Raw genomic sequence first — 13,519 nt, 5'->3', positions numbered from 1 at the left:
TGTCATCAGGAAGAGGTATTCTCTTATAATGTTGAAGGTGTGTCTGTGGGAGGACAGATCTTCTCAACCAAAGAGATTAGATGACCTCTACAAGAGCTTTCCTCTTCTTAATCTAACTGCAAACAAAAAGTGAGTACTCACAATGTCTGAACACACTATCCTTTCTCTTGATAAACAGAACACTTACTGAAACAATTCTATTGAGGCAGCAGCAACAGGGAAGGAGTGCATCTCCTAACATTGAAATAAGCTCTTTAAAGTCTAATTAAATATATACTGCTTGGGCCTAATCCTTGTCTAACAAGGTGAGCATCTTATTATTTCTGCTCTCCCAGCTCCCAGCAGTAGTAGGAAGTGTATCCTTCACAAAAGAACTCAGTGGCCAGAACAAAAATAATGAGGTAATGCTGCTCTTTTAGGATTCTCTCTACTATTGCATGGCTCTACAGCAGCTCATGTAAGAGCTGTTCTCTAAGTGAAGCACCAATCCTGAATGCTTTAGTCCAGGGTTTGAACTGAATTTGCAAGGTCTATGGTCTTCATTTCTTGCTAGTAAGAGCCACAACAGGAAAACATGCCTCTTAGTGGCATCCCTTTAGGAAGGAATCTGGAGAGCTTCTGTTTGGGATTGCTGAATTTAAATACTCTGAGGAAACATGGGAAGCCCTGCAGATAAAACAAAAAAACCAAACACCAAACAAAATCCAAGCAAGCCAGGAAGGTAGAAATATTTCCCTCATCACTATTAGTGGAGAAAGGGGGAGAATTATGGCTGTGAGGAACAGAAGCTGTTTCACATCAATGAAGTCACAATGCTGCGAACAGCAGGTGAGGGTCAGTGTGATGCTGGGAGGCAAAGTGCTACAGAGGCCATCACTCCTCAGAAGAATTAAACAATGCACAGGAGTTTTCATTACTGGGGAGCAAGGGTGAATCCCATCTACTACATTGCTGGAAAATAAGCAAGGCTCACCTGCTCAAGGAGTAAAGGTCTAAGGGTCCAGGCTGCCTGTGTCTCTGAGTACTGGCATTACTGCCAGGAGTGGCTCAATCCAGCCCAAATGTGAATGTGGTTGCCTGGGAGGAAGGTAGTTTGTTCTGGTAATTCTCACAGTCAGACTATCAAAACAGAATTATTGCTCAAGAAGACTTGGAGGAGGTGGTGTGTGCCACACACACGTTCCACAACCATGTTCTAGCAGAGGAACAAGGACCTACTCAGATCTGGCATGGTGGGGTCTGCTCCAGGCCTCCAGGATAGGAGGTGCATGAAGCTTTTTGTGAGCAACAAGCAGGACTGTCCCAAGCACAGGGCTTGGTGGCAACAGGGAATTTTAGTAGGGACAGCAGCACTTCAGGTTGCAGGCTGTTCAGCAAGGTTTCATATGTTGCAGCAGTTTTCTGGGTACGAAGGGTGGCAGAAAGGGCAAGATGGAATTTTCTTTGGTTTTGTTGGGAGGCAATGGGAAGAACTAGCTGAGAAATGATGGTGGAAGACAGTTTAGGTGAGTAAGACCATGAAACAAAAGTTTCAAACTGGAAAAAATAGGCCATTTTGTAAATTATGTGTTCTTGTTAAGAGAAAAGCAGGCAGAAAGCGTGTAAGTGAAAGTGGTGAAATTATTGAAGATGTGTATAAAAATACCATGAACAAGTAAAAATGGAAAGTCAGAAAATTCAAGGTGGAATATGAGGTTAAATTAGGAATATGAAAGGCAATGAACATTTTCTGTTTATTGTATACAGAAGAGCAAGAATATCAAGAAAAGTACTGAAAAGATGAAGTCTTAGAGGATTGTGTAAAATAACCTCTAAACTCTTAATGACTTTTTCTGACAACTAATGGAGGATATTCTGAGGTTTTGAAAGACTGGGGAAAAGTAAATGTAGTGATTCTTTCAGCAAAATAGGAAAAAGAAAGAACTGGAGAATTCTACAGCAGACCATTTTTTAAGATTGGCTTTTAAGAAAATACAGGAACAACAAACTTGTTTATGTATATAACTTGAGGAGGCAAATAACAGCCAGTGTGATTTTGTCAGGAGCAAACTGTGCCATACAGCATAGTTTCCTCTATGGCAGAGTCAGAAGTCTGTGGACACAAGGCAAGTAATAGCTATCACAACTCTTCACTGATGAGGAAATAACACAACAGATGTTTTGTCTCTTGTGGTGAGGGCTTAGATGAGATAGTTAGAAGGTGGCAGCAAATGTATTTGAGAGATGAAGAGTTTGTTTTAGTAGCTAACTAATGAAATGTAGAATTTCTTGAATAAGATTCTCTGTGAAGGCTATCACAGATGTAGAACATGGCAGTATTTCCACTGATAGGTGGAAAAATACTAGGCCAGCAAGTAAGCCATGGTCAGGTGTCTGTAAATGTGTTTGAGCACTATCTTAAAACTAAATTGCAGACAGGTGTGTTCAGGACTAGAGGACTAGAACTTCCCAGGGGTGCATGGAAAGTCCTATTCATGTGGAGAACAGTCACCTGGTGAATTCATGGGGATGAGTCACTATCTCGGCTTAACACGGACTGCACGTGTGTCAAGACTTCCAAGACTTTCAAGAAGGAGGTATACATCCATTAGGAGGAACCTTCTCTTGCATAACAGATTATGCCAACTTGTTCTGAACAGATGTTTCACCTGGAATACAGTGGGAAAATGTGATCTTTGAGGAAATACTGAGGTTTCTCATGTCTCTTTTTGAGTCATCTCTTTTCTAACAAAACAGTCCCCAATTGTATAAAAGGCTACTGCTAAGAAAAAAGGAACAGTCTGTTCTCCGTAGTCATATAGGACAGCAGATTTTAGACTTGCAGAGAAAAGGCTTCTGAAACATTGGGAAGAGATTGCTCTCACTTTATCTTAGATACCCCTAGAAAACAGATGTGTCATCCTTTTTCCCAGGGAACACTTCAGAAGAGGTGAGCATCTAATGACACCAGCCAGCTGGAACTGATAAAGACAACCAACTTCTTAGAGTCGGGGGGAAACACACTTCTCTGTGGGTCCAGCCTTCCTGTGCCTGTCAGGCCAGTTATAAGTAAGGAAAGCATTGCTCATACACCAGTAAAGACTTCATTTGCAGCTCTGTAAACCTCCCTCCTGTAGTTTATTTATGATGAACACGAGGAAAGCTGGAGGCAGCCTTCTGCCTTCCAATGTCTCTGCTTTAGTAGCAATCTGGGCCCTTCCAGTGCATGGTAAAATACAGGCCTTGTTTCATCTCACAGTGATAGGGAGGAAAAAGGGTAGAGTAAAACCAGTTAAAAGTCTTTCTAGGGGAACTCACACATTTTGGATTCTGGTATCCTATAGGAATGAAGTTTCCTCCCACCAGGTCTTTGAAGAAAGTCTGAAGTGAAGTTTAATTCTTCTTAGAGTCCAGCATACTGTGGCCTGGCAGTTTTTATGATCCATTGGATCCTTCTTGTGCCAGGTCAGATTTGTGGAAGAAGAGAAAGTCTCCTGGGAGCGCACAGCCACTTCTCAGAAATGTTTCAATGTCCAGGAATCATATGAATGATCATATGTCCAGGAATGATATGAAGTGGATATCACAGGACAGAGTTCTGCAGCTAGAGGATGTACTCAGGGTGCCCTATGTCTGAACAGAAGGTCCTTTGGGATTGGTAACATGGTACAAAAAAAAGGTTTTGTGGATGCACTAAGGGGTATGAAAACTGTTGTATGTGCTTTTCAGTTGTTATTTGGGAGCTGAAAAATTGCAAATGGGTGAACTATTCATATTGAATCAAAATTGGCACTCTTTTGGATCCAAACCTTCCAGACATTCATACTTTGGTATGAAAGGTTGTGTTCAGTTCAAGATAAATATTTTTCTTTCAAAAGATTTGTAAGAAAAACAAACAGAGTCCAACAGTGATACTCCAGGCTCAAATATGAAAGATCCAAACTCAGTTCCCACTTCTGCACTCAGGGTTTGAAATTTACCAAGAAAATTTTCTCTTAACAAGGGGGGAAGAATGAAGATCCTAACGTACTGATGTTTACAGCTGTAGAAGCACAGAAACTGAGGCAATATTTCTTAAAGGCAAGCCAGGGCTGTGTAATTGCTCTGCAATTTAAACCATGTAGGAATGGCAGGTGGAAATCTAAATCACCTTTGCAAATGGAGCCAGCAGGGCCAGAGCAATCCCTCTGGTGGGCTGATGTACGCAGAATTATAAGCATGGGGCAAAAAAGCATAAGTGTTCCCTAGGCCTTCAGGGATACTCAAGTGGCGCCATGACAACCATTGCTGGCATAACAATGATAACTGAGGTGGATACAGCCTAAGCTTGCAATAGGATAATGTTCTTTGAATGGACTTAGGCAGACAATGGAGGATTTTGGAGGAGGATGAGGCTGCTATTTTAGGAAACTTGCACTAGACTGTCACACAGCATAATAATATCTAAACACGTGTGGTTGCACAAACTTGTTTCCAATAGCTTTAAATCCAAATTGCAGAATTGGCATAAGACCTCTGCTTTGTCAGGTGTTGGTAGATGTCATTTAAACACTGTTCCAATTGGAAATCTGAAATATTTAAGCTGCCCTGAAGGCTTGGCTGGTAGCTGGGAAAACAAGGTGGAGTTTCTGGGAATAAAATTCCTCTCCTCCCAACAACTCATATGACAGACTCTCCCTAGTCCTAGGATGAAAACTACTGAAAATTTGTTGACTAAAAATCATCTGGCTAACGTGGTGCAAAACATACTGCCCAAGAGAAGCATTAATGTTAGGGCCATTAGTGGGACTGTGTCCGAAGCAGTGGGTGCAGACACTACGTGGAAAGCAGAAAGAGGGATGGGAAGTGCTTGGGTTGTTCAGGCTGCTAAGATGATTCGTACTCCTCCTTCATGGGAACATTGTTTTTCCCCCTAACCAAGAGGCTGTGGGGAGTGGAGCTGCAAGTGACTAATTTGATCAGACACTATCCTTACAGGGTGCTGTATTGACAGCTATACTCAAACCCTTCTGACCCACTCATCTGTCGGCATAACAAGATTGCAGCTTATCTGATTTACCATGTAATATTCTCATGCCACCTGATTGTATACAAGAATAAGCTTTCCTGCCTGTAGCCATGGGAGCCCAGCAAGGATCAGAGCCATGTCCCTTGCCCCTCCTGGGCCAGGGTCTTTTTCTGTCCCCCAGAGCCTACCCCCCTTCCCCCCCCCCCTCCAGCTGCACATGGATTGTCACTTCCCACATGGAGGACTAACGTGCAAAACCTTACGGGTCTTGCTCAGAATCCTCCCCCTGTCCTTCCCCTCTATGGCTCCCCAGCAACGTTTAGGTGCCACTACAGCACAACCTTGCCAGTGGGATCTCACCCCAGACTCTGCTGGTCCCCACTCCCGGCCTGTGGTCCCAGCCTGTGCAGCCACCAGTGGGTGGGAAACTGCCACAGCCTTCCTGTCCACACGTATGGTCAAGCTGGTTGGGGCTGGACCAGGGGCAGAATGCACCTGGGCTACCCTTCATCAGGAGCTCAGAGGCTGGAGAACCTCCTGCAGCCTGGGCAAGCACCAAGTCCTGCCCCTGGAGCTGGTAGGAGCCTGAAAAGGTGCAGGGTGGCAGCAGTGGGGACATGTGTCAGCTGGGGCATGTGCATGAGCATAGCTGAAGACATATTAGTTTTTGTGCAATCTGACTGTCACACAGAAGTACAGCAGCAGACTCTAGGTCTGCAGAAAATGCCATTGAGCAGTAGCTGTATTTCCTTGCTAGCAGGACAGCTGATAGCTGAGTTGCAGCCAGACCATTAAATCTTTGCAATAACATATAAATCCTTTGCACTTTTGTGTGCAGGAGAAAGTGTGCTGCTGGCAGTCCAGTTGCAAAGGGTAAGCACTTTGTCACAGGCTTGCATTTTGGCCAGAATGTTGACTCCACCTCCACAAAGGAACATCAGCCCTCAACTTATTAATTCCTTTGGAGAATTACCTTAAAATTAGCATACAACTTTTTGTATTCATTGGTGAATTGCAGGAATTAGTCAGCGATTTCCATCTGAATGGTTCTCATAGAAGGGAGGTGGGTTTCTGAAAGCACAGAGGGCAGTTTGGGGTTTGTCAAGTCTGATTGTTACTTTTTATGAGAGATTTTTATGAGGAAATGTATCTCTGCCATGCCAGGAGACTGTAAAAGTACCTGAGCCTGTGAGTCACCACAGGCCAGATGCGCCTCCTTGACTTCCTCCTCCTTGTATATGTTGTAAATATGCTCAGATTCTCTTTGCCTAATTTCATGGAGAGATGGCTCTGATAAAAAATACTACAATACAGTACCAGTGGCAATTTCTGTCCTAAGTCTGCATGAGTTTAATATGTTTCAATTGACAGATTGTATCCAAAGCTCTTAGCACAAATCACTGAACCTTGAATAAGAAGATTACTTCATTCATCAAATGTTCTGTGAAGCTGAAGGACTAAAAAGATCATTAAACTCTTCTCAAACTAAGCCACATGCACAAAATACTTCCTTCTCAAGTTCCTTCTCAAAATGTTCTGGGTATGGAACTAAGGAAAGCTCAGTGGTAGGACATATGAAATCTCTTAGAAGGAACACTAATGACACAAAATACGTGCTCAGATGTACCCAGAAATAGGCTTGCTTTTGCAATATTGTGAATAAACAAGGAAGAAAAGAGAAGAGGCTCTAAGGAAAGATTTGCAGATATTTGCAGAACAAGAGGACAGCATCACAGGTAAGAAACGAGGGAAGTGATTTTTGGGAAACCTGGCCACAAAATTGGGGGTAAAAAAGGTGGAGAGCAGGACTGTTAAGCAGAAAAGGAAGGGAGCAGACAAAATGACTCTAACTTCAAGAGTAATGGAAGAGCAAGTAATGAGGAATTAGAAAGGGCTACTTAGTCCATAAAAAGCTGTGGAACCAGAAGTGTGGGAACAAGCATAGCCACCATGGGTAAGAAGAATTCAAGTCCAGAAATCACAAGAGGAAGCTGGGACTGTCTGTGTAGTCTCAGTGCGCATGTTAGAACAGCATAAAGAGGTTTGCAGCACTGGCAGACACAAGGCTGCAGCAAAGGGGAAGCAAGTACTCATATTCCAGGGACCAGCAGCAGGGGTGGTCATACAGGAGTTTCACTGCTCCTAACAGGAGTGGCCATAGCTCCCCTGCCAGGCCTGCAGGCACAGGACTGCAGTGAGTCCTGCAGAGGTTTTGATGATGTTGGGGTACACTGTGGCCTGCCTCCCCTTCCTTCTCTTCTTGTGGGCAGAGGGATGCTTTAGTGCCCCGCTCCTGCAGCAGAGATGGCTGCAGTGGTGGCATTTTTAATGGGCCTCTCTCTTTGGGGCAACCCTGCAATTTTCAGTGTTTCCAGCTTGTTGTTCAGTCTGAAGCAGATGAAAGCTTGGTCTTCAGGCTGACTATTCCAGTTGTAAATTTACAGAGGTGGTAACACTGTGGGACTCTGAGATTTGACTGGAACCTCTGGGCTTGTCCTTAAATGAATAATTTTCCTGTGTAAGTGTTGAGAAGCATGGTGAAAACAGTGAACTTTCCTATCTACAGAAGACTTACACTATCTAAAGCCTTGCAGCTTTAAAGATCAGCTGCTTAAAGCATAAAATAAAAAAAAAATCCTCCAGGAAAAAGAATAATTTTATTATTTTTGACAGTGTAGAAAATTCCTCTGTTTTCCCAAGCTACTTACTTCCATCCATTTCTCCTGCAGAAGAAGCAGAGATAGAAAGCTGAAGTGCAGTTTTATGTGAAAGCCTTTGCTTATTGTCTAGCTCTGTGACTCACTAATCAGCCTTGTGTTCACAGCTGCCCTCCCTTTGGAGTGCAGAACGGTGCTCTGACCTAAACCTTCCCTCCTTGCACCTTCTGTTGCACATGGAAACTGTGTCCTCTAACACCTTCTAAGGCCAGGTGCCAGCTAATGGCTTTTGACTGCATGCACATACAGATTTCCTTGGCTTTTGTAATTTGTGCTTCTGGTTTTAGCTTTTAAATCCATCATCAGGGCTTGCATGGACATCCTGGCTTATCCATAACCACTCAAGTTCTGTGCCAGCAGTATCACTTTTGTAAAGCACCTTGAGATGCATGCTATGTAAGGAGCTGTATATATCCCATTGGAGTAATCTGGTGCAATAATCTGGAGGCAGAATTTAGTGTCTGAAACATGTGGACATATGGTCTCCTGTTACATCATGCTTTGCAACCAGTTAGAGCCTATAGATTTATTCCTGCATTTTTTTGTGTTAAGCTGTTTCTGTTGCATTAACAAAGAAAAGGAAAGAGAATACTACATGCATGGTTTATACCTTCAGGGATATTCATATAACCTCTGTGCCTCCGGGTTTGTGGAAAGCATCCTGGGAATAACACCAGGGATTAAATTAACTCTGGTCTGTTACCTCATTGCAAAATGTGGGAGAGGCTACTGCTGCCTGAAGGAAACAATCTCCTTCCTCCCATCTTCCCCCAGGAGAAGAACAGGATCAGGCCATACAGATATGTCAGAGATCTTTTCAAGCATAAAGATCTTATCTCCAGAGAACTGAGCTCCTTTCCTATTTGCAGATGCCACCGTCCTTGTCCAAAACAAATGGCAGACCCTCCAGTCTTTTTGTGCTGAAGGAGCTGGTCTTTGCCCTCCAGGACCTGGCAGCTTGGCATGAAGAAGGCAAATATTGTATCTTTAAACCAACGTTGCAACTAAAATGAATAAACCTGCCAATGCCTGGAAATAGATCAGTTCAGTAGTAGTAAATACTAGATATGTATAGAGATATGTCAACAGTATGCCTTAGAGTAAGTATCAGGAAACAACAAATGAAAAGTTCATCTTTTTATCTGATGGCCACAAAAGGTCTCCTTTTCATGAGGTTGCCTCAGGCCTGAATGGTCTTTTGGTAGAGATTAGTAACAGGCTGTTTGGGAAACTCATGCGTTGGAGAGAAAATCCAGCAGCTCACTGATGAAGCTGCAACAACCATCCTTACAGTTGTGCAGAAACCAGGAGGTGGCACAAAACCCAGTATGTTTCTTTGGCCAGCAGATCCATCCTGCTGAAGGAGAGATTTTAGCCAGCTCTGCATAACCCTGTTCTACCAAGGCAGCAAGATGCTGAAGGGTTTGGAAGAGTGGCTGCAACTTAATTTTTCTGCAAGCTCTCATTAATGGCTCTGAGAAAAAACATTCCCTCCAGGCTGACTACCCATAGTGGCAGGGAGGCTGAGGCTTCACAACTTCTCTTGCTTTGAGCAGCCCCCTGTTTCACCTGCAAACAGGGTGGTGTGTGCCTTTGTCTGAGATGCATTGTGTGCATGGGAGCTTGTGAGGCCCTGCTCTGCCAATTGTCAGTCAATACATTCAGCAAGAATTACACTATCATTTTTCAGAAGGGAAAGGTGTCTTTCAGTTCCTGTCTTTTAAAACTGTGAGGTATTTGAATATCACCTTGAAAGTCCTAAGGCAGTAATTTATGATGCCTTTTTAACCTAGTTATATAACACACCCAAGAATCTTGCCCTTGAACCACAGAAGAACAAACTTCTAATTATTTCCTCTTCATCTGTATTGCACAACTCTCTTCCTTGGAAAAGATCAGCATTTCTGAACAGAAGTCACAGAAACAGAAAACCTCTATGTCCACAGCTTTCATGTGGTGTCCCACTATGGGGAAGACTTATTTCTCCTGCTTCCTGCCATAACAAAGGAGTGGAGCAGATTATCACTGTCCTCTCAGCTCTTGGCAAACCTTGGACTGGTTCTCCAACAATGCAGGCACAAGCGTGTGACATCCCCAAAAAATAGCCCAGCACCCTCAGCAGCACGAATTAGATCTGAAGCTAGAGGATGAAGTCCCCATGACTCACGGTGCAATAACCACTGCAGCAGCTGTCAGGGGCAACTCAGAACACACGTACATGCAGCTCTTCTCCAGTGCCCTGGCAAACAAGCCCACAACGTGACCACCCACTGGACAGCAGGGAACTTAGCACCTGGTGCAGGAGCATATTTAGAGCCCTCATCCTGTGCCACTGGCTGCTGAGCTAGCAGCACAAGTTACTAAATCTAAGATGGCAGTGCAATTGCAGTAATTTCCAGAGCAGTCTACCCAATGCTTATTCCAATAATAAGGCAAAAGGAAGAGGACCTGCTAGGGGCAAGAAATACAAAACTGTTGCTGCTGTATTTCACAGGATAGGAAAGAAGATAAGATTAACCATCTCATCTGCACACCTGTTTTGCTGCAAGTCATTAGAACTACCAGTTACCCTTGTGCTGAGTTCAGTACACTGAATGGTCAAGCCACCTCTTCTACTAAAAGCCATCCAGTTTTGATGAGCAGGTCTGGAACAGGCTCTTGGGTATCTTCTTTGATAACCAAAGCCAGTAGGGCATCTTTCTTTTTATGAAATCTACTTCATGTTACATCAAATTCAACAAGCCCAGGAATATGTTTCAATGCTTTGATTCCTCCCCCTTTTTTTTTTCTATGCCCAGCACAAATGACCATAATACTGCAAAAATGAAGGTAAATTTACTTTTGTTTTCTTTTCTTCTTGCTCCAAACAGCAAATAATGCAGTGACAGATGTTATGCTCACCAACCAAAACCTTGTGCTGTGATTAGCTATTATTAGCATATGTCTAATCCCTAGGGGATTAAGTGGTTCATCTAAGCATGGCTTCGAGTGTCACCTATGTCTCACATGGACATACACTAATCTGTTTTGCTGGAAACAGATGAAGTGGTAAGTGTTTGGAAGCCTTCTAATTTACAGAAAACACTGCAGTTTGTTCTTCATCAAGTCCCCCTGTCAGGGTGGAAGAAAACACTTCATATCCAGTGTCAGTCCCTTTAAGATCTAATGGGCATCTCGCCCTGAAGTACAGTTTAAGAAGTTACTTTTTGTGCGACTCTTTAGGTGGCCAAGCAGTCCCAGTTACCATCTGTGCATTCCCGTGTGGACTTGCCCAGGCTGCCTCTGAAGACACGCAGATAGCATGAACAGGGTATGTTCAGTCACCATGCTGCATGCAAAGTACCACTGCCTCTCTCCAAAGTGTAGATGGAAGCTGCACAGAGGCCAGATCAAAGTTTCCTCTGGCAGCAAGCAAGGACAGCATTTTCCAGACAATGGCCAGCCCTAAACAAGCTGCCTGGAAAGCAACACAGTTCACACCAGCTACACAGCAAAGTTGTGTGCTTCTGTTCAGGAATTCCTGGGCAAGAGAGGGTAAGTGATCACTGGACCAAGCTCAAAACATCTAGAAGGCTTTAGCCTCACTCTGGAAGTCCAGACTGCTGGATCTGAACCAAAAGCTTCGGGACTTCCTGGGCTCACTCCACAGGAATAACAGGGTTGTCTCTAGTGGCTATGTCCAAGGCTCCCCAGCACTTAGCATCCCGTGTGAAGAGTAACTGCTAACATTGGCAACTCCTACTTGAATGTCTGAAGTCTTAGAACTCCCAGTTGAGACTGGGAGGCAGAGTACAGGAGCAGCCTTTGCATTTGGAGAAATTCTTCAGGCGCTTGAGAATGACAGCCATGGTTTGCTACCAAAAGTACTCCTCTAGCGATTTCTGCCTTCTCGTCTTTTTGTGATGTATTGTATCCCCATGAAAGGCTACTAGAATGAACATTTTAGGTAGGAGAGAGCTGTAGTATTTATGTAACTGGAAATGTTGACAAGATTAACTAGGAAAAATGTACATAAAACTGTTTCAGTGCACAGGAGAACCGACGACTCCCAAGATTTTGATACAAACATGAGGGCAAAACTGCAATTTTGCAACTTTTGTCCCCTCCCACATGTCAGTAATGCGTAATGTCTTCCTCCTCTTGCAAGGATCACCTTAATTTGATGATGCCAGTATCAAAAGAGCTAATTATGTACCTGCTCCATGCAAGTTGTCAAACTTGAGCATGTGTCTGTGCAGATGTGTGTGTATAGTCCAAGTGTCTCTCTAATTAATGCTCTGTGCTTATTCTCCTAACGTGTTAGAAGCAGAAAGACTTCAATGAGACAAAGCAGTGGTACAATCAAATCAGCAGATTTATTAGCTTTCTGGGCAGCTTTTTCCATTATGTAAAAGCTGTGTTTGTATTAGTATAGCAGTCAGACCCACCAGCGTGAGGATTACACTTGGTTTTTACATAATGGATTATCCAAGATTAAGTGTTTTATTCAGGCACATGAGCAAAAATAACCAATTAGTGACTTTGCAGATTCCTTATTTAAAGGGAGCTGGAGGACAATTGACACAAAACTCTCCTGCAGCCCAAAGATTGAAGCCCAAAGACTGAAGCAGAGTAGTCTCAAGGATCTCCAACATCTCTACTCAGCAGGTAGGTCTCTCTTCAGCAGAGGTGGATCAGACTGGCATCTCTTGCAGCAGGGAAGTGCAGCTTGCATGGCAGCAGCTAGGAACAGAGTAGCTGCTTGGGTTTTTGGGCTCTGGGTTGGTAGCTCAGCTTGGATGGTGCTGACAAGCATCAGGTAACTGTTTTATCTTGGCATCAGGACAGCTATTCAGGATCAAATACTCTGCAAGAACGTATCATGAAGGTGCTCTCTTCCCAAACTCTGAGAAACAAATATACTGGGATATGGATGAGCAGGGATACCCAAGAAGAAAAATAAAGCCATGGGCACCTAGTGGTTGTGCTGCAGTGACAGACCAAGCTTTAGCAAATTAATATTATTTGTCCTGTTTGTTGAAGGAATGGTCAGAGGACAGCCAATACCAAGGTGTACTATGCCATTAGAGTAGGCACCTAGAAAAGGCCTGTTTTGGTGATGAGAACTGGTGATAATGAACACAGATTTGATGCCTTGAAAGCAAAGTGGACATTCACTATGAAATAATTAGAAAATAACATCTTTACAATGTACAGTGCTTTACCAGAGCTCATCAGAATATTTTTCTTCCTGTGGAAACAAAATTCAAAACATTTCAATTTTTACCAATTCTTACCGACCTTATCCATAGTCTGGCTTGATTTATAATACAAAAATACCATGAACTGCATTACTACTACTGGCAAGCAAAATACTCTTGCAAAGTAATTGCCATGGATGTTGAGTTTTGGCTGCATTTAGGCACCACAATGACTCAGTATCAGTGGAAGAGTTGGTTGTCTACTTAGTATGGAAAGAAACTAGTTTTAAAATGATGGACATGCATCTGTAGCACTAGCTACCTCCACCTACTGCATGAAATAAATCCCCCATGTCTGCTTTTGTCTTGCAGAATGAAATACGCACAGTATGTTTTCCTGGCCTCGGTCTTCTATACTGTTGAATACAGCCTAGCTCAGACCTGTGCAGTGGAGTCTTTTGCTGTGAAAGACAATTTTGATCCAAAAAGGGTAATTATGGTTACTTCAATAGTACATATGAAGAAGCTTTACATATAAACTGGTTTTCCAGGTTATGAGTTTTGTTCATCTAAACAGGCTCTTCACCAAAATGTTAACTTCTTTCATAAGCTGTCTTGCAAATGCTGTTCTTGTT

The sequence above is a fragment of the Aphelocoma coerulescens genome (genome assembly GCF_041296385.1).
Source record: "Aphelocoma coerulescens isolate FSJ_1873_10779 chromosome Z unlocalized genomic scaffold, UR_Acoe_1.0 ChrZ, whole genome shotgun sequence".
Lineage (NCBI taxonomy): Eukaryota > Metazoa > Chordata > Aves > Passeriformes > Corvidae > Aphelocoma > Aphelocoma coerulescens.
The sequence above is the reverse complement of the archived record's forward strand: the minus strand, read 5'-3'. Positions refer to the sequence as shown.